General features: G+C 46.3%; 1 long non-coding RNA gene across 3 annotated transcripts; it reads right to left on the reverse strand.

Annotated features, from left to right (window-relative positions):
• Positions 1 to 9,597: 9,597 nt before the first annotated feature.
• LOC142062352 (uncharacterized) lies at positions 9,598 to 20,378 on the reverse strand. Of its 3 annotated transcripts, none has more exons than XR_012662431.1 (5): positions 20,176 to 20,378; positions 14,699 to 19,176; positions 13,165 to 13,343; positions 11,672 to 11,848; positions 9,598 to 10,724 (listed from the first exon to the last, which is right to left on the reverse strand). It is a non-coding gene; the product is annotated as an uncharacterized LOC142062352 (long non-coding RNA). The 3 variants fall into 3 exon arrangements; XR_012662432.1 differs by having other exon boundaries at positions 13,480 to 19,176; XR_012662430.1 differs by having other exon boundaries at positions 13,165 to 19,176.
• Between the last annotated feature and the right edge of the window lie 545 nt (positions 20,379 to 20,923).

Raw genomic sequence — 20,923 nt, forward strand, 5'->3', positions numbered from 1 at the left:
TTTTTGCAATTTTTCCTCATTCCTTTTGGATAATATCAATCTGCAATATCATTTCTAGATTAGACTTAATTTTTGTTAAAAGTCTATACCAGCTACCTTAAAAGCTTGATCCAGATCCTCCTGAAGTCCACATCAAAAGGATTTTCTGGAGGGGTCAGCTTCTTCCCAAGCAGCCCAGGAGCTCAGGCCCATGCTTTTGTGGAGGAGTGACCCACAGCAGAAGGAGGGGGAAATGCAGTCATGGTGAATAACACAGCCCTGTTGCTAATTTCACCAGCTTTAAGTATTCAGAAATTAAGGGCCAGCCCCTTCCCTCTCCCCCACATAGACCTTTCCCTACTGGTTGAAAAAAATCCCCACAAGGCTAGCTTGTAAATTCAGGACTTGAAGAAAAAAAAAAAACCAACCAAAAAACCAAACATTTGGGCGGTTTCCCTTCAGGTGCCTGAGCGAGGGGAGTTTTCCAGCCACAACTCCAAACGTTTTCACCGCAACCCCGGGGGCCAACGCAGCTCCCTTTCGACAGGCACAGAGGGGCAGGCGGCTGGGAAGTCAGTGGAGGCTCCTCGGCAGCTGAAACCCTGGGCTGCAGGGTGCGGGGGAGCAAGACAAGGGAAACTGGCCTGGTGCAGCTGCCATGAACCGTGACCCAATTGCAGAAGCTGGCACAGCTGTGCCAGACTCACCGGCATGTTTTCGCCATCTGCAGACAGGGTGCCCTGCGGGGAGAGGGAGGGAGAAGGGACCAATTGGGCATCTTTCCTCAGTGGAGGCTGGTGGAATTAAAACTTGCCAAAAACAGGCAAAAAATGGGGAGGGTTAGGCAACTTAAATTTAGGCTGCATCATCCAGCAGCCACAGAACAACCCTGTGCATGGAACTGCTGGTAGAGAGGGAGCCATGCTGTGAGGGCCCCACCGGCATTGCTGCTGTTGGGTTTTATTGCCTGCGCTGCACCCAAACAGCAACAGCCCTTGGGAGAAACAGTCTCAAAGCACTTCCAAAAATGCATGCAGGGCCTTGCTGCTGAGGAGGCTACAGCTCGCATGTCTGCTCCCCTGCCTGCGCCCAGGGCAGTGCCAGGGTTGGTGCTCCCTGTTCCTGGGGCACGATCCTGTTCCACATGTGCCCCACTAGGATTTGACGCACTAGCGCCTGGCCACAGAACCGGGAGCACAGGGGGACAGCGGTGGGGCACAGGCTGCTCCCCTCGAGCCAGGCACGCTGCAGGAGCGGAAAACTCCCACTCGCCATCCCCATCCCATGGCCGCTGCTGTGGGGCAGGGGCAGGACCCTGAGCCAGGCAGACCTTTGGCCTGATCCCTTGCATGTGTGTCTTGCATTCACGTCACTTATCCCATGTCTCTGGTCTAAAGCAAGCTCCAATTTTTACATCTCTGCTGAAAATGCAAACTGGGAACTCAACTGGTGGCTTCCAGCTGGCTCCCCTTGGTTGCCTTTTGACATTTCCTATCCTCTTCCTGGCCGGTTACTTCATCACAGCACTTTTTCAGCTCCTTTTCTGGTTGCAGCACAGTAAGACGTTGCATGAGAGGGAAGGAGCAGAAGCTGGGATCACTGCTGACAGAGGTGTTTTCAAACCCTCTCTGGCTGCTGTGGCAAGTTGAGATGGGTATTTGCTCAGCGCACAGCCGCCCTTGCTACCTCTGCAGCACCACCACCAACAGCCAAATCCCTGTGCACAGGCTATTTGTGGGAAAGTGAACACAGGAGTGTGAGCACGGTAAAATAAAAACCATTGAGCATTCACACAATTTTCTTGGGCCTCATTTACACTGCAAACATGAACAGCCAAGACTGGTCTCTTTAACTGTTGTTAAGCCCGGAAACAAAAGAGGCCAGGTCTGGAGGCCAAGTGTCACAGCACGGCTTGCTCCCCTGCAGCCAGCCTCTCTCTCCCTGGCCAGATTGGGACCTGCCTGTGCTGCCCTGGGGGACAGCCCACACAGACATGCTGCCCCTGCCCACCCCAGGGTCAGCGCTGGGCTCACCAAGGCACCACACTGGCAGCAAGATGGGATGGCTGCTCAGGGGGCATGCTCCTGAGCCTGCTCTGGTGCAGAAGTAATTGTTCTTTCTGTGTTTGCGCTGGGCATTTTACATGGGGGCCTCTGGGGACCACTTTGGGAGCCCTCTGCAGTCCAAATCCCTGTCTGGCAGCCCTGAGGCTGTTGGTCTCACCTTTGGGATGATACGCACATGCCTCTCACGCTCAGAGGCACAGCAAAACTATCCTATAGAGCCCCTTGCTTTGCCAACACCAAAGGTAACCTTGTGGCAACACAAACAGACTTACAAGAGGCCTGGAGCATCTGCTGATGCCAGCCTATCACCACTCCTCTGATGAAGATTGGGCAGGGAGTCTGCTGAGGTTTCCAAACTAGGATACCAAAATACAAGCATGTGCATATTGGCCAAGTTGGGCTTTTGACATAGAAAGTGGAACATTTTTTTTTTTTATTTTTTTTTTTTAATTACCTGTTTCCAGTCTTTCTCCGGTCTCTGCACATAATGATGTTCCACAGAACATCAGAAGGTTGTTCCTGTCCCAAAGAGCTCATCCCAGACCACAAACTAGCAGCCCAAGGTAGCACAGATAAAATCACAGCTGCATACTTTTATGTTCTACCACCAGCCTGGGCTGGCTGGAATGAGCATCACCGGACTAAATCTCCTAAAACAGGCACTGGAGCTCTACCTGAGCCATACTTTTACATGGGAACTGAAACACAGTGGTCTAAATCATGCATCCAGGCATTTTACACTGCAAAACACCTCTAGCCCAGGGTTATATGTTTAAATGTCAGTCTACGCTGTGCTTTTGTATCAAAGGGCAAATGCTGATGGGAGAGAGGCAGAGAAGTTCAGCAGAGGTAAGTAAAGGGAAAGGCCTTAAGAGGCTCCTAGCTGCCCTGGTATAAAAGAACCATCTTTCAAGCTGATAAAAATAATGTTACAACAGCCTGTGATAAGGATAATCTTCCAGGCTCTGATAAGAATATAAAGAGAACAAGCCTTTTACAACAAAGGATTAGTGAACCACAACCCCATCCTGCCCAGAAATACCCTTTCTAGGTGCCACTTCCTTTTGTTCTCCAGCAGCACAAGTACTGAAAAGAGCTACTTTAGCTTTCCTCCCCATCTAGCAAACTTGAGCATCGCAGCCAGGAAAGGACTCGATGGGCTCCTCCCTATTGAATATGGAGCAATTCTCACTCCAAAGCAACTAAAGCATGCAAATAATTGCATTGACTTCAAATGAAATTATTCCTATATTTAAGTGCTCTACTGAATCTGGGCCAGGGCTCAGCTCTCTGGAGTATCAAGTCTTAAATGTTTTGGAAGGCTTTAAGTGAGAGGGAATGGTTTGGGAAATAAGGGGGAGGAAAGTGGGCGGGAAAGGAGTTCTCCCACTGAATAACAGATGATTATTTCTGAAGTTTGTGATACAAATGGAGGAAAGAAGAATGGTGAAAGGTCTGTATCTGTTTGGACATTTGTGTTAACAGTGAGCTATCACCTCATATCCACACTGACCCAGCAATTGGACTGGCTATATGGTTAGGAAATTGCATTACAAAATACTCCTGTAATAGCCAATGCACACAATTTACCTGCTTTCTCTCCCTATTTTCACAGCAATACAAGAACGTGTTCAGCCAACCTGTTCTTCTTGAAGGGGTGGAATGACTTCCATGTCACTAAAAATGGCTGAAAATCTGCATGTCCCAAGCTGAAAAAAGTAAATGGGGGGGTGGGGGTGTTAAAGTCCATGAAGCTCCATGAAGCCATCTAAGCATAAACACCTACCCATGACCTTGGGGGTCATCTGTAATGCCAGGCGGCAGCTCAAAGGCCCAATACTAGGCACGGTGGTAATGCCAAACAGGACCTGCTTTGCTGGGTAGGTCACGTTCACAGTGGCGAGCACAGAAATGGTTCCCCCAGAGCCATTGGTTTGGCAGGACAGAACAACACAAAACCCCATGGAAACAACCTACTGAGCTGGGCCACAGCTGAGTGAAATACGGGTGTTTGGCTGCAGCCACCCAGGGGGCCTGCAGGAGAAGTTAAGGAAAATGAGAAGTGAGAACGTAAAGCCATAACCTCAGCTTCATGCCAAAAGACCAGGAGTATCCTTCGCCATGTTACTCTCTTAAAAGGTCTCATCCCAAGGACCTGGATGTACCGACCAGTTCATTCCCAACCTCTCCCAAGCACATCACTAGCTTCCTCCTGCCCTAACAGACATAGTTTGCACTTCTCACGTCTGATCCCAGTTTATTCCAAAAACAACAGATGAAAGCCAGCAAGCATTAAAGTAAATAGGAGTTTTGCTCTCAACCACATTTGGAGGAGAATTTGACCCAGAATTAAGAGGACACTTTCTACTGGGGATTCAGCAGGTTTCTGATGCTGTTCCAGTAGCTCCAGGAGGCACACCTGCTCTTGGATCTGCATGGCAATTTCTGTGGTTTGGCCACTGAGTATGGTTTTATATTATTTCTAAACATTACCATTAAAAACAAGAAGATTTTTTCTCTTTTCCCTCCACTTCACTTGTTTTGCAAAAAGGTTAGACAGAACTGAATAACCATACAGGTGACAAAACCATATAGAAAATATTCTCAGGGTTGTGCACAGAAAATATTCTACCACCGCTGTTCATGATACTTCACCCAGCCTCAGCCTCTCACCCAAGGCCCCTTCCCCCAGCCTCCCACCTGCCTCTTGGGACTGACCCCTAGCAAGCCAACCCTATCAGAAGTTGCACTACTGGTGTGTGTGGTGTGCTCCCAAGGGACCTCAGTACCTCTTCCTCGCTTCTCTCCCGCTAATCACAGGAGTTAACTGGCAGGTGATACCAGGCTGATAGACCCCGTAAGCTTTGCAATCCACCTGTGTTATTGTCCCATCTTACACACAGGGAGACTGAGGCACAGCTGCTGACTCACTCCACATCACAGAATCAGGCTGGGTAGGAGGCCAAGGCTGCGGTCTGGTTCTTCCCATCACTAATCCTCAGGATACGTCTTATGCTTTGACCATTGCATAAATAACCGCAGATGGCATTTGCTATAAATGACCAAATCAGCAGTGAAAACATTTATAAAAACATATAAAACTGCCTAAAGTGCTATTGAGCAACTGTTACAGAGGTTTTCCACAAGTATTGCCAGTGGTGCAGAGGACAATTCCAGTTCAATGCGGAGCACACAAGTCATGATGAAACAAGCTAAACTTCTACAATGTGCCTGCTCCAGGAGAGTTAGGCCAGGTACCTGAATGAAAAGGAGAGTCTTTAAGCCATTGAATATGATTTTAACAGTTTTGGATAATAACAAAAGTGTGTAGAGTAAGCATACATGAAATGACACTCAGACAAGCACCAGAAACAGTTTCTACGTATATTAGGAGTGGGGGGGGGGAAAAAACCCACACAGGTTTAAATCAGAGCAAAGGGCACAGGAAAGAGTATTTCACTCCAAGAGAAACAAAACGCACCTTTCAATACAGCCTACCTATGGCAGAAGCGCAGCACCTGGGGAATTTGCAGGCCTGACTGCCACCAGGATATGGAGAGCAATAATAGTCGAGCAGGTCATTCCTGCCCAGGAGCCGGCAGCAGGGCTGAAATTGGACCCCGGCATTTGCGTCATCACCAAACAATTAGTAATTGCTTCAGGTAACTCGGGCGACCAGCCAATGGTTTGAAAATGTCTGTGGCTGGATAAGGGCTGTCATATTCCTGATGTCAACACTGAGGCTTTGCAATGAACTCTACATGGTCACGTAAGAGCAGCCAGGCTGGCAGAGAAAAACGCCTCCCAAGGTAAGGAGCTGCGCAGGGTAATGGTAGGACGGATTTGGGACCGCACGGAAGGAGACTCGGGGCCAACTTGCTTCCCGCCAGCGTGCACAGGTCCGGTTACGACGGGGATTTCCACAGTTAAAGGCTTATAAAGACAGCTAACCACATTCACAGCTGAAATGCCCACAGCTTGCTGATGCTTACATTGGCCAATAGAATTTGAAACACAGGAGATGCTCCTTCAGCCAGCTTAATTTTTAGCACTTCGCTAGTCAAACTTGCCAAAAAGCCATAGCATAGCAAAACTGGGGCCATTATGGAAAACAATTTGACATCTTCTATAATGAGACATTTTCATGACTCAGCCTAGATCCAAAGAGAAACATTTCTATTATGTGCCGCAAGTTGGCCGATCCAAATAACATCTGTGAGATGTGGTGTCTCTCTCTCTGGCTCAGCAGCTCTCTGTTCTTCATTTCTCCATCATCAGGTAGATGTGTCAACAACCAGAAAAGGCTGTTGCCCTCTCAAAGAAACCTGCAGACCCCAGTTTTAGCCCTACCAAGGAGGCAAGTATTTTTTTTTAATCATGTACAGAGGCAATTTTTGGTGTAATTTCAAAAACAAAGAAGGAAAAGATAACATTACTGCCATTTCCAGATAGACTTGGACAGACCAAATCAGAAGTCACCATCTCCACTAGCAACAAACACTTACCTTTTTGCTGTGTTGCATTTTCAACTACTTTTGCACTTTCTGGGGTATCAGAGAATCCACACAGCCAGACAAGATAGGGATCAGTGATAGGGAGAGGTGTAGGGAAGACCTTGAGAGGATTTTAGACTTTTAGTGTGGTGGTGAGTTACCACACCAGATGCAGAGGCTTCCCTGTGCATCAAGGACACACGAGGAGCATGAGCAGGTGAGGCAGGCTAAGGACAGTGGCTCTCAGCAGGCTGAATGCAGCAGAATTTACAAATCAGAGATTTTCAGATTTTGCTTTTCTTCCTTCAACAACAAAACATCAAAAGTTGACTGGAGAACCAGCGGCAATTAATATAAAATTTCTTTCACTCCAAATCCACAGTTTCCCTTTAAAAACTATATAACATTATCATTCAAAAACACTTCAGGAGAAGAGAGGGAGCAAAGGATCAATTACCCCAGTCCATATGGATAAAAAGAGTAGTGAGAATTATTGCTGTAAATGTGTGGAAGAGTTAGTCGATATCTGTTTCAGGTCTTAAAATAATCCTATTATTAGCTTGTTAGTCTAGCCCAACTTTTAGCTTATTAGTCAGTTGAGCTCATAGGCAAGATAATCACTGACTTCCACATCTTTTGGATTAGATCTTTAATAGGGTTTAGACCCTGCATCTGCTGCCTTGTTTACAAGCAAAACCAGAAAAAAAAAGTCTTTATAAAACAATAAGAAAGGCAAAGAAATACAAATACTAAAGAGCTGGAAGGGACACCAACAGCTTAGCAACACCTCCATTTTCCAGTGATCACTACCAGAAAAAAAAATGTTATCAATATGCACATATTAATTCTATATAACATATATTCATATAACCCTTAGATGTTTTCTGTGGATTAAGTCCACTGCTGATGTAACAGTGTGGAGCTAAGCAGAGCTACACCTACCATCGTTTGGGTTCCACCTGTTTTTAGGTAAACCTGACTTCCTGCTGTTAGGCATATCCCTCTTCCAAGAGCCAGAATATGAAAACAAACTGTTTTGTCTTCATTGTTTTGCCATCACTGAGTTATGTTGTCATAAAATCCAGAGCCAGTTCCAACAGGCAGCAAAATTGTAGCACATAGCCAGGATGGAGGGCTATTGATGCTGACTGTGCCAAGCAGGCTTGGTGATCCATAGGGTGCATGTGCAAGTATTTGCTTTAACAGATAGAAAGGGCGTATTGTAAGGGTGCAAAAAATATTTCTGTGCCACATACGGAAGTCTTAGAGAGAGTAGGGGAGAGGAAGAGAGTAGGGAGCTGTCAGACTAAGCTATTAGTGCCTTTCTCGAGAGGACCTCGTATTACTGCTGTTCCTTTGCCATCACAAAAGCCTTTGTTTGGGGAACTCAGAGTATATATCCACATTACTTACCATCAAAAGAAAACTTCTATGCAGGTTAATGGTAACACTCACCTGCACACCCAGTCTTACAAGATACTGCATGTCCAAACATCAGTTATAACCCCTAGACCCCTTGTAGTAAAGTAACATGATAAAACCTAATCCAAAGCAAGTGGTAGGACTGAAGTCCACAACAGCCCTGCCATTACACTGGGGAACACTGCGCACATCCTAGGGGTCATAAATCAAGATATATATAGTAATCAGAGAATATCTATCCAACCATGGAGAGATCTATACTTAACAGGAAGGCTTAACCTGGGCTAGTGATGGGAAAATGCATGCCCGTTGGGAAGATCTCTTCAGTAGCAAGTAATGAAATCCATTTGATGCAAATGTAAGCCCCTATAAAGAAATACAAACCAGGCATTTTGCGTGCATTTCCAAACCAGCATAGGTGTTTTTATTTTCATTCTGCATATATCCCCACAGATTTTCAGAAGAGGTTTTCAGCTATCTGGATTTTACTAGTCGAGACATCCTCAGCATCTTGTCTTTTTATGCACAGAGTTGTTTAGTCTCATAAGCAGCGGTATGTGCACTTTGCCCCTTCAAGTATCCAACATTTCTATTTTCCGTAAGGAACAAGTCCTTTTCTACTCAGTTCAAGCAAATTCTCAAGGGAGATGATGATCTTCATGCACTCCCGATGCTTTTCTGTACTTTCACTGCTTGCTCTAAGCCTAAAGCTGAGGTCATTCTGGGCAAATATTTTTCCATCTGAGAAAATTATTTTTCCATTCTAGGGTTATAAACCATTAGCAAGCCATGTCTCAGTCAGGAATTAACCCCTGCTGGAAATGAAGAAGTGCATGAAATGCTGGGAAAAGGAAGTCTCTTATCATGAGAAAATCCCTCAAATTAAAAAAGGCAGGGAGAATGCAGAGCCTCTCATTAGCTTAAACTAACCAGAGCACCAGAGACCATTTGGTGCCTCCTCTTCTGCTAGATAAGTTTGCCTACCAGAAAATGGCCCATTAAAAATTGCTTCTTATCCATTTCATTTTCATAGCTTCTGGCCTCAGGGAGGTGGTGGGAGTGAAAAAGGGTGGCAGGGTTTTTGGACGTACCCGCAATCCATCATTTCTCATTTCAGTTTCCTGCGTTGGCACAGGGTCGAGCAGGTGGCAGCCACTGGAAGCCCCCACCACCCACACCAGGTAGTGAGCGCCCCGGGGCTCCCCTGGAAAAGAACAGGGAGCGGCGCCATGCCGAGGATTGGGAACAGATCCCACCCAGTGCTCCTCCAGCAGAACATGAAACACACCCTGGCCACCTAAACCCTCCCTGCATGCAGCCACAGGGCCCCGGGCTAGGCTCTGCCAAAAGCCAGGCTCCGTACGGCCAGGCTGTGCGCTGGTTCCCAGCTGAAGCCGCGCTCTGCCTCTGCCAGCTGTCACCTCCTCTCTCCCAGCATCAACTGACTTGTTGGTGGAGTTGAAGTTGCATATTTGCTAGCACTCCTTACTTCCCAAGAAAACCAGAAGCACAGCTGTACCAGAAGTTTGTATGCTTATATGGAGAAAAAAAGGCAATACAAAAAATAACCAAAAGTAGCACACTATGTCTTCAGGGAAGCAAATGCAAGGAGCTAAGTTGAAATCATTATATTTTTATTCAGCAAATAAAAGAGCAATTTATTCCACTTCAGTCCAAAGTTTATCAAGCAGCATGTCGCATGCAGCACAAGCTTCATCTGAAGAGTTAACTGTATAGATACACAGATATGTGTGTGTAAGTGTATATAAACACTCACATTAACCAAGATATGGGTGTAGCTTGGCTTTATAAATTGTATAATAACGTTACCTGCTCTCCGTTTCTTTGCTATTCCAGTTGTTATACAGAATCCAAATATTTAACTGGTTGCATGTTATTTCAACTGATAGAGGCATCCACCATAGAGCACAGACAGGGTTTATTAATAATCCATAAGAGGTTTCGGCTTACCCCAGCCAGATCCCGCATGCTGTCTAGCTGCAAACACAGACACTGAATATTAGTTTTGTAAGTGGATATGTAGCAAGTCAATGGTACATAAACGTCTAAGGCTACTAAGGATTTCTTCTGAATAGGCAGAAATTAGCTAGATTTACACCAGGATGAGAATATGTAAAAGGCACCAATTTGCTTTAAAAAAGGAGAATAAGGTCAAACCATCTGTGCTCTGGCATCCACATGATCATCCAGCAGCACTGATTTTGACAGACTGGAAAGAACCTGAGGCAAGATAACATCTGAGTCACTCAAAATGCAAGCTCGCCCTGCAAGACATGGCTGGAGCTCACACAGCTCCTGCAGCCCATGATTCACCCCAGCTACACAGAATTTTGTCTCCATCCAAATTATCCCAGTGCACCAAACACAACTGTGATGGGCAGCTAGTGGCAGAGCCAATATTGCAACACAACGAAATGGCCTGCCATTGCGCTGGTCGGCCTGCTATGATTTCTGACGCCTCATGCTGAAGCCTCTACCCTACCTGTATGCGGCATCTTTGCTGAGTTTTTTCCTGAAAAAGTAGAGAAAAGGAAGGCAGGCTGACTAAGCAAGAATCCTGCACCTGGGCTGTATGCAAGGATTAGAGCAGGAGATCCCTGAACCCTTAGAAAGCCAAGTCAGGTAGGATGCACAGCACACTGCCAGGCTGCTCCCTGTCATCCTCCCCGGTGATGCACTGGTGTAGCTGGAGACATCCAAACTCTCAGCCTCCACATGCCAGGAGCCAGCAGAAAGAGGAGCCCTGAGAAAGATGGGTTTCATACAGCGTCAGTATTGAAGGCAGGGAAATAACCAGTCTAGCAACAGGAACGTCACCCACCTACCAAGAGAAGGATGAATCACCTAGTACTAGTTCACAAACTATATGAAACCTTGATTTATTGGTAAATTACAACAAGCGGGCTCGGCGGTTTGTCTCCTAACGCACTCTGCTGTTCAGGTGGATACTCCTGACGTCATTTGCAGCATGGAAGAAGTGCCAGCACAGAGCTCCCGAGCTCATCAGTGGGAAAGACCCAGTTTCTTCAAGAGCAGTTTTGCTTTGAAGAGTGACTGCCTTGAAAAGTTACCTCCCCTACACAAGCTGTCTCTCTGCAGAGTGAGTCAGAGTTTAATAAACGCCTTTGGTGACCAAGATAAGTTTGCATGGCCAATCTGTACTGTACCCTGCATTCTGAGAACAGAGCCCAGCCATGGCTGGGGGTCAAGACCACTGCCCCTGGGACAGGCTCGCACCCAGTGATCCAGGTGACACAGCAAAAGCTACGCCTCATATAAGGAGCCTTTCATTTTCAACTGCTTTGTATTTATATTTAAAGTGCCTCCTTCTGTTGCCTCCAGATGCTTTTTACCTTGCAGTATTAAACACAAAAGCAGTCACAAAAAGCATGCCATTAAAATGCAGGAGACCCGATTTCTGCTTTACACAACACTAGTAAATTATAATAATACATCACCACCATTTCTTAATAAACTGGATGTTCAGTCCTCAAACGAGAGATGTGGCAGGTATGGAAACAAGTGCTTCCATTTTCTTTACCCTGCGTCTGCCACATCGCATAACCGGGTTACCGTGGATCACAAAATTTCCTCTGGAGTATTAGGTTTTTGTACCCCCAAGATCCACGTATGTGCAGTGGCCTGAAACAACAGATTACTATCACAAAAACATGTTGTGTTAAAAGTCACCTGGAAGAAGAGGGAAAACGCAAGTTCTCTGTTCTGCTGCTTTGACTTGGATGTCCTTGTTGCTCTTCCCCAGAAGAGGAGGCAGTGGGATTCTCCAGCTGGCTTTTGCTGTTAAGCACCAGTCTTGTCTGCCACGTTTTTCCCTGAAGGCACCAGAGCTAGCACAGAGAAGAAACCCTGAAAAATAGAAGAAAATGCTTGTTGGAGACCTTATTTTACCACATAGCTCAAATACCTGAAAATACTTAGATAAAAAGGTATTCTTGCTTGAAAAGAAAACCCTGCAAATTATCCATCAAGGCTCAAGGAAAACTAGTCACTGTGCTTAATTCTTCATTAAGCCCCTGAGCATTTTCCAAGGAAATATACAGACACACGCTGTGTTTTTAATGTAGCCAAGTTATTAAAATGGGGAACACTTCAGGTCTCAAGTCAGCAATCTCCTTCTTAAGACATAAAGTGCCAGAATCAGGCTGGAGCTTGAGAATGTCCTCTTTTATGTTTAATTTAAAAATCCTAATTAAAGTTTCTTCCCTTTAGAGTTTCTGAAAGGGAAAAAAAAATGCTTGAAAGTGGGACATGGGGATACCCTAAAACAGAGGGGAAAAAAGCGCCACTTCAAATTGCCTTCAAATTAAGTCGTTCTCCCAAGCCCAGGTTCAAGCTAATCCTGGGTTAATACTGGCTTGACAAGATCAGCACTCTGTGAAACCAGTCTCCACTTATGTATCAAGGTGAGGAAAAAGGAATGGGAAAAAAACATGAGCCTATGTATGAGGTCAGATCTGTCTTAAGAAACCAAGAAACACCTGATTTTTTTTCATCTTCCACCTTGCCTTTCTTTTCTTGGGTGCTGCTTTGGAGAATACATACAGGGTTACATTATCCACACTTATGGCCCACACTGGGGGCTCACAAAAATGAATGCAAGCTTTAGTCAATTCACAGAAACAGAGGAAAGCCAAAGCCCAGGCATGAGGGCTTTGATATGCTGAGATTTGATAGCAGGCTCCGTGGCAGAGACAGGCGCAGCTACTGAACACGCAGATTTCACGGCTGGGGAAACATCCCTGCCGGAGGGGCAGTAGGGGCTTCGGTCGGGGTTCGCACACAGTGCAGTGCGGGCAAGAGGAAGCCCTGTGAATCACAATGGGTGCTCTCCCAAGGCCTTCTTGGGAGATTTACAAATCTAATCCTAATCGTAGTTTTCTCAAGCATGGCCATTCATGGAGCTTCAGATATACCACCCCCTCCTGCTCCACCCTCACACTCCCCAGGCGGTCATCCTGGCTCCCAGCCATCTCGTGTTCCAGTACACCCATGTCCCAAGGCTCCAGCCCAGCACTCATATCCACCTCCACTGCCTGGGACCCTGCCCCATGCATGGCCTTTGGGAGCCAGGAGCTGCCCACACACTCCCTTCATCACCAGCCATGCCTCATCTCCACACTCTGCAAGCAGGGCTTTTACTGGAAAAACAAAACAAAAGCTACCCTCATTTTGCACGTGGTGGAAATCTCGTGGTTGGATCCGCCAGTTAGCATGTTGGTGGAGCTCTGTGAGGCACCCATGATGCTTCAACAGGTCTTGACCATGCTGCTGCCCTCTCCTCAGCAGGCCAGCTCGCCCAGGGCTGCATAACTCTCAGGAGATAATTCAGTGCCGTGCAGAACTGGGGACAGAGAAAAATATGAGCTCAGGACCACTGGTTTACATGAAGAAAGGCTGACAATGGTGGGGTGATCTGTACAAGGGACCCAGCCTCAGATGTGGGAGGCACAAGGAGAGGGAGAAGCCCAAACAAGTACCAGCATATCTACAGAGGAGGGAGGGATGGTACTGGGACCAAATGTCTACAGCTTCAGCCACAAACTGATCTCCATCGGCAGATTTCTGGGTAGGGAGGAAATATTGGTACAAAACATGCTGGTCAGAAAAAAAAAAATCACTCCAAGAATGTGGGCAGACTAGGTAGAGTATATGAATCTCTCTCTCTGAAAACACCATCAGTGTCATTGATAGAATAAATTGCCATCATTTAACAGTTTGCTCAGCCCTCCAGATTGTCACTGACAATTTCATTTTTTTCAGCAGAAATAGTCGTGCTGTATATCGTTACACTTGCCATGAGAACCACAATCACCAGATTATCTTCCATCTAATTAAAACAAGCCTAAGTATTTCACACTATATATATGATACAGCGTTCATGTGCCAAGCATCAAGATACAGAGTGCTTTGGAGTTTATATTGACATCAAATTTTTGCTTCAATCAACATATACCTTTTGGGTCAATACATTTTTATGTTTGCTATAACAGAAGCTAGAATCAACATGCTTATGCCTGTAATTATTACATTTAACTCTTTCTGTGTTTGAAAAAAACATTTGCAAGGAAAAGGGAAAGCTAAATACAAGCATGCAGTGGCTTTGCCTGGCCTTTCTCTCAGTTAAATCCAGAAAAATGCTATTGCAGGGCTGTTATCTGGAAGAATCGCCTTGCTCTTTGCCAGGGCTGGCACAGAATATATAACAACATTGCCAGTAATATTAAATACCAGTAATAGCCCACCTGAATAGCCGGGAGACAAACATTCAGTTATTAAAAGTGATGGTACAGAATTGCCTCATTAAGCCTGGTAGCTTGCTGTTTACAATGGGCTAGAGCCAAAAGAAGAACACGGTTTTATAGGTTTTATTGCTATTGTCTCAGTGCATTGAAAAAGTAGTCTGTCTTCAGATAACCTACAAAAAAACCCCGATTTTAATCAACATGAGGTATTTGAACTCTGTGGCCATCATTTGATTCAACGCTGCTGAGATAAGTAGAAGAATGAGTGTTCATCTGTTTGGTTTACACAAGAAGTAAGTCAACTGTTTGCTTTCGTTTACCACACTCTGCTTGCCAGCGTTGTACACACTGGCTCAAGCGCTGGTGGGGAAAACAACATCTGCCCAGGGATATATGGTCCATGCCATGTGCCACAAAGGCCAGTCGCAGGTAAACCACGGCTGCAGGTACTTACGCCTTTCTCAGCACCACCATCCCAGGCAACGATTTCATGTCCCCAGCCATTCAAGCCTAAAATGGGCTCAGGATGAGAAGAGTACAAAGAGATGGTATAAAATATGCAGGCACGGTCACATGTGCCCTGCCAAAAAAATACATGCACGCATTCACATGGTAGGCTTGTTGGCAGACTCTCCCTTGCTTTCTTTCTCATGTGTATCTGCATATATGCGTATATATGTGTATATCTACATATATATGTGTGTATATATATCTTTTCTGTTTTTTCTGGGCTGCAAGTCTTCCCTGCAAGCCTAGAATTGCCAAAAACCCCTTTCACTGGCCTTGCTCCAAATCGTTGACAAGACCAACAGCTGTTCTGCTCCAGCAATAACAGGGAAGTGAGGAAAAGGCACGCTCTACACACAGCGGGGAAGGAGGGACAGTAGTGGAGAGAAGAGGAAAAGCATGGAAGGGGTTTCACCCTTCACAGGTAAAGCACACCACCATGGAGGTGCAGTACCCTTTGAAGGGTGTAACCAGCACTTTCTAGGCATCTCCCTAATGCAGCCTCTCTCCATTTCCAGAGTGGGAACACTATCCCCAGTTTCTCTTTGGGATGTGGGCAGGGGTGTTTCAGTTGCTGCCTGTGTCCAGGGCAGAGCCCTGATGCTGATACTGGGGCTTCTCTTGTGCAGCACCAGTTTTGCACCTCCCTACACTCATCCCTATCCCAATCACAGCTCCTCAAAGCAGAAGAGAGAAGGAATGTCAGTGTGCTCCACTGCAGACTCAAAATAAAGATTAAAAAAAAAAAATGTAAAATTGTCTATTAGTGCATGAAAGACAAACACTGTTTCCCTCACTTTCCAGTAACTCACTACCTTAATGGCAGAAGATAGACTATTAATAGTGTGGCTTCCGTGTTAAATCACATTGGAGGCTATGGCTTAAACCCACTTTAAAGAAACTAGGCCAATCATTTTATGAGGCGTGGGAATTGTTAAATTGGGCTATCCCTTCTGCTTCATACAGTTGCATGAAGACTGATACTGTGGAGAGGTTTTTAATGAAGGCCTTATATAGCTTTAGGTCAGGACATTTGCATTTGTGAAGATTACATTGAAAGCACAAGAAGCAAAACAGCATGAACAAACAGCAGTGTTTTCATCTTAAAAAAAAAAAAACACACACACATTCCATCCGTGGGAATACGGTACGAGCAACTGGGAAACAATGGTTTCTATTTCCAGCTCTGCTGTCAGCTTACAAGAGTCTGACCTTAAGCAAATCATTTTACTCTGGAACCTCATTTATCTGCCTCGGGTGTGTAGAGGCTCATTAGTACCCTTACTAATGAGCTTCACATAATCATATGCAAAGCACAGCATTTTAGTAGATTTTGGAAGACTAAGATTTGTAAAGCCCTTTGAAATTCAAGATGATGTAGATATGTAAAGATCTCCCTCTTACTCACTCCCTCTCTCTCACACACACTCTCTCCATGTGATAAAGACAAATCCCATTTAAAAATTTGCAGTTCCCAAGCACAAACAGTGCAAACTCAAAGTCCAGTTTTTGAAGTTTTATTACTTCTTTGAAACAACAGTGCTAACACACACACTCAAAATCCAAACAGCAGCAAGTTACTGGAACAGTTGGTCCTGAGTGAGCAACAAAAGCCTAAACAAAGTTGAACTTTGGATTACACGCAATGTTGAGTTATTGAATTTGACAGGTTAATTTGTTCATTTCTTTGACCTGATTTATACACTCACTGTATACTTGCAGAACTCCTCCTGTTCAGGTGCTACTTTTATACTTCTTGCCCTGTTGTAGCTTCAATAGTACAGAGGCAGTCACCTGCTATGAGTGCACAATTGCAAGCCTGTGCCTTTTATTAAACAAATTGGTACAGGTGGAAAAAAAACTAGTTTTCATGCCTACAGCCCCAAAGCAAAGAATGACTCTGTTCCCAAAAGAGCGTCTTAATTTTTTGTACTTGTAACAGCTGGACTAATAAAGGCCTTTAGTTTTACCTACAGATCTAGTCCACCCAATGTCCTTTGAACAACGCACTTGTAACAAAATACCAGGATAAAAGCTCTGACTTATTACTCCTCTACACTGGAAACAACAGGTGCACAGGTTTTGGCTGGGATAGAGTTATTTTTCTTTAGAGCAGCTCATATGGTGCCATGTTTTGGATTTGTCACCAAAACAGTGTTGATAACCAAAGGGATGTTTTATTTACTGCTGAGCGGTGCTTACACGGAGTCAAGGCCTTTTCTGCTTCTCAGGCTGCCCTGCCCATGAATAGGCTGAGGGAGTGCAAGACGATGGGAGGGGGCACGGCTGGGACAGCTGACCCCAACTCACCAAAGGGATATCCCACACTGTATGGTGTTGTGCTTAAGAGTAAAAGCTGAGGGAAGAAGGAGGAAGGGGGAACATTCAGAGTGATGGCATTTGTCTTCCGAAGTCACTGTTATGCTTGATGGAGCCCTGCTTTCCTGGAGGTGGCTGAACACCTGCCTGCCCATGGGAAGTAGTGAGCTAATTCCGTGCTTTGCTTTGCTTGTGTGCATGGCTTTTGCTTTACCTATTAAACTGCCTTTATCTCAACCCACAAGTTTTTGAACTTTCACCAGTCCAATCTCTCCCCCATCCCAGCGGGGGGGGGAATGAGCGAGTGGCTAGCAGGGGCTGAGCTGCCCACCACGGCCAACCCACAGAAACAGGCTATTTCTAGCAACCTGTCTGTGTACATGCACAAAGGGCTGGAGTCCAGCAGTGCTGCTTTAACCAGAGCAAACTGTAGTTACTTACACTACTTTAAAAAGGTTGAAGTGGAAAGCTGAACATTTCCCACAATTTAATTTAACTGCTTAATGGGAAAATGGAAACTAAAATCAAGGGGGCTTTCTAGGAAGGGAACCAAAAATTGCCTTACAACCAAAACGCAATATCCTTGCACAAAGCAATGTCTCATTTCCCTTTCCATGCACAGGGTGCGAAAGGCATACCTCACTGATTTTTATTATCCTTGGGTCTAAACCAAGAATATGTCTACCTACGAACATTTCCAGTAGAGCATGCCGGTAAGTGTCCCCTGCGGAACCAGATGCATGGAATCACAGAATAAAATAACTCTTATGTGCAAGTGGAAAGCTGATTTGGACACTGGGCACTGTGGCAGGGCTTAAGCAATCCATCTGCTATGCTCACACAGCCTCTCCTCTCTCGCTCCTGAAGACCCCGGGGAAGGACCACGGCCATTTCACAGACATGAAGCTGAGGCCCCAGTGCCATGGTTTTTTTAGGATATGTAGGTACAATGTGGAGACTCCCCAATCTCCTTCAGGTGCCTAACCCTCACAGGTAGCAATTGCTTTCAGAGGTACAGCCAAGGCAGACTTTGGGCAAGCCTCCACATGTGGGCACAGAGGAGAGCCATGTGCCAGTTTCACCTCTGCTCTCCACCGGCACAGGCGAGTCCTCACTGCTCAGGGAGCCATGTGCCTGCACTAAAACTGGAGTGCTTTCCTGGGGGAGAAAGGAATGATTTGCTGTGGGAAAAGTGGCCAGAGCAGCCCTGTGTGATGCCTCAGGACTCCAGTGAGCCACAGCCTCCATGCAAGAGTATCCTGGCTATTTGAGAGCAAAGAATAGTGTTGGAGGATAATTACAGTGGTGGGGAATTCGTCCCAGTTTGTTTGGTGCAAGCTTTGCACACGCTAAATATTTGCTTGACTGGAGGCTTTAGGTGTTAAAATTAAAGGGGAATAATATTTTTGAATGATAGATGAGGCAAAGGTCCCCTTGGCAATTGAGGTTTTGCCAGGGTGAGGAAGTAGCAGAAAGACCACCATTTGACAGGAAATGAAATCAGATTCTTATCTCTGTTCAGTTTTCCACTATTTGTTTTTTCATTGAAACTAATTGCATTATTTTGCATTTATCCTTGGGTAAGGAAAAGGAAAGTAGATTTAAGGTTCAATTTAAGAGAAATTAGGTAAGGCAAGGAGGTCAGAAGGCTTTAATTATAGCCTCATCTCACCAACTGAATAGCTTTGCTCACCCTTTGCACTTGCCGTAACCCCTCAGAAACACAAGGAATGCCCTCCACACCTTTCTACAGCCAGCCCAAAACCTCACCTCCCTCCACATCCCAGAGGACCTGCAAGGCTCCCTCAGGCTTTCACCACATCAAGAGCAGATCTCAGACTATCCCCTGGATCCAGTGGGCTGCAGGGCTCCTCGAGTTGGCATCGCTTTGCCTCAATGGGCCGAGTGATCTCCAGTGCAATACCCTCACCCAGCAATTTGCAGAGAAGGTGGCTGCAGCACAGTAGCTGGCTTTCTCCTCCCATCACCTTCCTCCCCCCGCTGCTGCTCATCCATACCCGTGCTGCAGGGCTCATCTCTCTTAATGGCAGTTGTCGTCCATGGGACCAAATCTGACAGCAAAGGCACCCAGGTTAAAAATAATCCCTGAAAAAAATTATAAAAGCATGTGGGAGAAGTTACTGAGGCCATGCAACACCTTGCAGAGCCATGGAGTTGGCCATCAGTGGGAATGGACATGAAGAAGGATGGGGCACAACCCAGCATCTCAACACGTATCCCTGGAGGAGTCAGAGCTGGGGTCCATTCCCACCACTTTATGATGTCCCACATCCTGCAGAAGGAGGCACTGGTACTTGAAACCCTGGAGGGATCAGTACCAAGCTCCCCTTGGTGAAGACAAGGCTTTCCCTAAGGGCAGGGTGATCTGTTCAGAAAAACAGCCTTCAGGGAAATAAAATTTTTTTTTTCCCCAACCAGGGCTGGCAGTTTGCCACCGTGTCCCTCTCTGAAACAATCCCATTTAGCATTATTGACCCCCACTCCAAGCCAGCACCCACAAGAAGCTGCGTACAGCTGACACGGGGACAGAGCTGGAAGAGTCACCTGGACTGCTGCCAAGGGAAGCAGACAAGCCCGAGGGCCTAGCACCCAAGGGAGAGGGTGCTGCTGGTGCTCAGCACCTTGGCAGCCTTTCCCACAGTGGGAGAAGGGAGCTGGCAGAGCCTCTGCACCCCTCTTTCTGCCCTATACTGACCTACCCCCACTATGCATGATTTCTCCTGGGAGAGGATGCCCTTGGTGTCTTCATGCCATTAAGGCAATGGCTGATGTATTAAGAAATGTCAAGAAGAAAATGGGTTTAAGGCATGTTGTCCCCCAAACAGCTGTGCTAGAGCCACACATGCTGTAAACTGGACATGGGTCAAAACGGAGAGGAGACTGCAGTTCCCCTTCCTCTGCTGCAGAAAGATGTCCTTTTCCTTCCAGACAGGGATGAGCCAGTGTGAGGTAGGGCTGTCAAAAGTCCCTGTGCAGCTTGCAATTAGCAACATGGTTGTGTTGCCTACTTCTGGAGCCAGGACTGACGCTGGGGTGTTTCCTGCCTCTCAGGCCCAGACAACTAACAAGCCCACCCACTCTTACCTTAAGGGAAGGCTTGTTCCCTGCTGGGTGCATGAGCTGGCTCTACATGCATTTGCATGTCTTCTGATAGTGCCTGGAGAGTCACTCTTCCAAAATCCTTGCACTAGAAACACCATGAGTCTAATGTGATGTTATGAGGATTAACACCAAACTCAGTCCCCATCACGCAGACCTCTATCCCTGCGCATACCTCATGAGCTTGCACACAGCTCCAGGACAGGCTCTGTGTGATGATATGCTTTCTTTCGCAGGACAAACAGCACGTTTGTCCTTCAGCCCCAGCCTTTCCCACACACTCACACATGCATTTGCACAGACAGCTTTGGGAGTGGGGTCACCACCAGAGAACAACTTGGGGATCTGAGAGCACCCTCCTGGTGCCAGCATCCCAGGTAAGCTTCTGCATGGCCCTGGGATGCAGGAGGTGCTTTGCTGCTCCTCTAAAAGCAAGAAAGGGAGAGGCAAGAGAAGGCTTTAAGAACCATCCTCTGCTATCCTCACTGCTGAGGAACTCTTTCACTTGCACAAGTGTCCCTCCCTCTCTAAAACAAGGTTTAGCTCATCAGAAAGCAAAGAAAAGCAATGGAGAGAAGGAGAAATGGGGGCTGAGCCACAGGGAGAGCCAGGGCCACAGCCTGGCATAGCAGGGGAGAGCAAGCTGAGCCATGCTGCTGAGAGCTCCCAGGCTCACATCATCCCCCACCTGCTTCCACCGTTGCAGGCAGGGGCCACACTGCTCATGCTGCCA

This window comes from Phalacrocorax aristotelis, chromosome 1, assembly GCF_949628215.1.
Source record: "Phalacrocorax aristotelis chromosome 1, bGulAri2.1, whole genome shotgun sequence".
In the NCBI taxonomy this organism is placed as follows: Eukaryota; Metazoa; Chordata; class Aves; order Suliformes; family Phalacrocoracidae; genus Phalacrocorax; species Phalacrocorax aristotelis.